Raw genomic sequence first — 3,902 nt, 5'->3', positions numbered from 1 at the left:
CTGCTCCCGCCTTCCCTGCTCCCCCGACATTCCTTTCCTACTGGTGACCTCTGTTCCTTGAGGTTAACTCCAGTGTCTTTAGGTGCTCTAGCTTTATGGCCCCAGGAGTCATAGAGCCACTTGTAGTTTCTCTAGCTACAGCCATGGGGCAACTGCCAGAGGCCAGCCTTAGACAGCTGCAGCTACTAGCCGCAGGAGCGGAGGCAATGCCAAGGCTGAGCATGCTTGAACCTTGCAAGGGCAGCACTAGGGACTCTAAATCCTCAGCACTGGCCCTAGGCAGCTGCAGGCTCTGGAGTTAGGCACTTTCCTCCTCTAGGTTCCTGCATGGTTACAGAACTGCAGTAAAGTGGAACAATTATCAGCTTCTGTGATTGGAAGATGTCTGGATCCATCTAATAAGACCGTCCTACATAAATGAGGAAAGTTGAGGTGCCTTTATTATTCTTTTGTTCCATTCTTTGTTTCTATGGGGAATTTGCCAGTGCAATATCACTGTCTTCCTTTTAAACAAACAAAACTAAAAAAAAAAGTGTAATGGCTGTTGAAAATAGCAATTCCAGCCCTCGTTAGCACTGTGAAGACCCCAACGTTTGTTGCTCAATTTTCTCCTACTTTTTCTACAGTAAATGACAGTGGATCAGCATATTTGATTTGGGAGAAATGAAGTAACAGCTGCCCAAATTGAGCTTGAGCACTCCTGATTTTGAGGTGTTCAGATCTGGAAGGCAGGGGCTAGATTCCCTTTATGAATATTAGATACATCTGGAAAGGAAAAGTCAGTTTCTATTTTCATGGCTCAGAAGTGGAAATCCTCCTGTCCTGTATCTGAAGCTGTCCAGGTCCAGTAGAGCCTCCCCTTCCTTACTTACCATTTTACCTTCTGGTGGGATCCACATACCTCCCTTGCCCAGCTTCAGATAGAGAGGGGCCCTGTCCAGTTAGTCCACCCAGTTCCATCTTTGGGGGCTGCCAGGCGAGGTCACACCAGCATCCCTAAGCCTGTCTGGGGAAGTCTTCTGAGGGTGCTACCTGGGCCAAAGCCTTCTACTCCTTGGTCACACCTCTTCCCTACTCACAGGTGGCACCCCCTTCTAGCAGCCACCCAGCCCCCCAGCCACAGCAAGCTGCAGCACCTGGAGTCTCACAGCTTCCCCCCTCCCTTTCCTGTTGATAGCAGCCAAGGGAATGCTGGGAAATGTTCCTTCTCTGCTCTAAGGCAGGGAGCTGGTCAAGGAACTACAGCTCCCAGGGCCCTATGGGGTCTCAGCTCCCCTACTGAATCCAGGCTGCTCTGAGGCTCCCTTTCTGCAGAGGGGAGGAAGTTACTGTTACAGGTCCCTTCAGAGCTTGGGCCTAGCACTATGGCACCATGTCAAATCCAGTACTGCTCCCAACTCTATCCAGCTCCGCTGCTGGCAGGATCCCTTCCCATTCTTTTTGTTTCCTGTCTCCCCTCCAAGGAGAAACTCTGCATTGTTCCTGTGTGGGGAATTGAACCCAGGCTGTCTGGGTGAAAGCCAAGAATCCTAACCACTAGACCACATGGGACTTCCATAACACGCTTACATGTTCATATTCAATAACACAATTAAACGTAGCCATTCAAAGTAGCCATTTAAAAGAAGCCATTCAAAAAACTTCAAAAACAGACTTCAAAGAGAAATTGCAGAGTTACAACTGATCTGCAAACTTAACACCATTAATTTGAGCTTGAAGAGGGACTGGGGGTGACTGGCTCACTTCAAAAGCAATTTTCCCTCTCTTGGTATTGACACCTCCCTGTCAATTACTTGGAGAGAGCCACATCCACCCTGACTGAATTAGCCTTCAACACTGGTTCTCCCCTTGTATGGTAACTCCCTTTACATCATGTTCCAATATATATTTATGCCTCTATCTGCAATTTTCACTCCATGCATCTGAAGAAGAGGGCTTTTTACCCACGAATGCTTGTGTCCAAATAAATCTGTTAGTTCTTAAGGTGTCACCGGACTCCTCGTTGTTTTTGTGAAATAAAAGCAAAATGCACTCTAAGCTGATCTTAACCCTTTCAATGCCCTTACAAACTTAGATGCTTCTCACCACAGGCCGGCTGGTGGCTTTTCAGCCAGGCTCTCCCCTTTCGTCAGCGCTTCAGTTGCTTGGTGTGGGGGTGTCTGTAGATGTAGGTGGACGAGAGAGACAAAGCATGGCAAATGTCTCTGCTTTTATCATGTCCTTTCTTCCCTCTTGGCTTTGCTCCCCCTTCAGAGTCAGGTGAGCATCACTGCGTCTCTCCAAGCAAGTCTGAGCAATTCCCCTGGGGTGTCCTCTTGCAGGTAAGTGATTGCACTGTAGCTCCCTTGCTGAACAATGGCTGTTGATGGGTTGTTTGACACCCTGTCCGGGTGTTGGTTACTTTCCTTGCTGTTGTCACTGGGGAGCTAATATTTGGCTGACTCCCCCACCTTACAGCATAGTGATAACCACACTGCACAATTCTCATAACTTCATATGCATGAATGGTAAACATCTATGGGTAGAGAAATGACTTTCAGCAGATCATATCCTTTCCCCTGATACCTTACAAGGCATGCTCTGTATATAAGATCACGATTATATGAAAATGAGGAATATGGGGGTTACAGCACACTCCCCCAAAGGTACAGAATGTCACACTGAGATTCTATTTTCATTTGTTATGTAACAGCATTAAAGAGATCCAGTGACTGACCAATGGCATTTTCAAGTGCTAAAATGGCAAGCGCTGTTGGTCTCTCATTGGCCATCAGCGACTGAAGATACGGTTTAATGAGCCAGAGCTTCAAGGCGAGGGTGGCTCTGTCCACTGCCTTCCGTTGCGCTGCTGGGCACCAAGTCCCTGGCGGTCAATATGTGAAGCTGGGAGAAGAGAGTGGGGTGGCAAGCGGTGGTAGAACTTTTGCCACCAGGGTCTAGCTGTCTAACTTCCTCTTCGTACTGCTGGGCCCCCGTTGCCTTCAGGTAACACAGGAACTAAGGCAGGAATAGGGTGAGGAAGCAAGTAAAGCCGAGCAAGGAAGGCAAAAGTTAATCTTATCTTCATGGGCAGCTCGCAATGACGTCCTTTTTCTGTGCCACAGCTGACAACAACATCCCAGACAGAAAAGTAACAGGCCAAAAAGAAACCTAGCAGCTGCTGAAACAGTTCAGCTGGGAGCGTGCTAGACTAACAGGCTCTTCTATCCTCCTTTATGCACGGGCGGGATGTTTTCTGAGAGTGCAGCAGTTCCTTTAACTGCCACGAGTCCCTCATTTCAGGCTATGCAGCAGGAAAAGACAGCATGGGCTTCTGCACCGAGTTGGCCCACCTGACCTTTCATTCTTCTCTTGCTCTTTGTCAGCAAGGAGAAGAAAAAGAAGCTCTCCCTCAAGCTGGAGTCACATGGGCGAGGTAAGGACGACTTCCTGAGTGCTGGCTCCAGTCCTCTGCCCTGCCAGCTGACCTATCGAGGGGCTACCACCACATTCTCTAGATTTGTCCATCAGTCTGTGCCAGAGTGAGCAACAACCCAGTAGGTGGAGTTTCTGTAGTGTAGTGGTTATCACATTTGCCTAACACGCAAAAGGTCCCTGGTTCAAAACCAGGCAGAAACATGCTGGCTTTCTTTTCCCAGATCCCCTTGTTATTCAGAAAGGGCACTCCTCCTATTGGCCTGTCCCTGGGATAACTCCAACCCCTGCATGACAGAGGATGCTGACAGCAGTGGAGAAAGCACCTTGGTGTCAGGCTGGAGAACCTAGAGTAGTTAGGCCAGTCACCATTTGGAGGCTTGTGGCTTGGCCACCTCTGCTGTTGGAGGTTGGCCTATAGAGGCTCTCACTTCCTGCTGGGCTCCTTTGCGTGACTGGCCAAAGGAGGAAGTGAGGCAGGAATGGGG

General features: G+C 48.9%; 1 non-coding gene across 1 annotated transcript; it reads left to right on the top strand.

Annotated features, from left to right (window-relative positions):
* Positions 1 to 3,545: 3,545 nt before the first annotated feature.
* Positions 3,546 to 3,618, top strand: TRNAV-AAC (transfer RNA valine (anticodon AAC)). Its single transcript has one exon. It is a non-coding gene; the product is annotated as a tRNA-Val (tRNA).
* Positions 3,619 to 3,902: the final 284 nt, after the last annotated feature.

This window comes from Gopherus flavomarginatus, unplaced genomic scaffold (assembly GCF_025201925.1).
Source record: "Gopherus flavomarginatus isolate rGopFla2 unplaced genomic scaffold, rGopFla2.mat.asm mat_scaffold_45_arrow_ctg1, whole genome shotgun sequence".
In the NCBI taxonomy this organism is placed as follows: Eukaryota; Metazoa; Chordata; order Testudines; family Testudinidae; genus Gopherus; species Gopherus flavomarginatus.
Note: the sequence above shows the minus strand (reverse complement) of the source record. Positions and strands in the feature narration are given on the sequence as shown.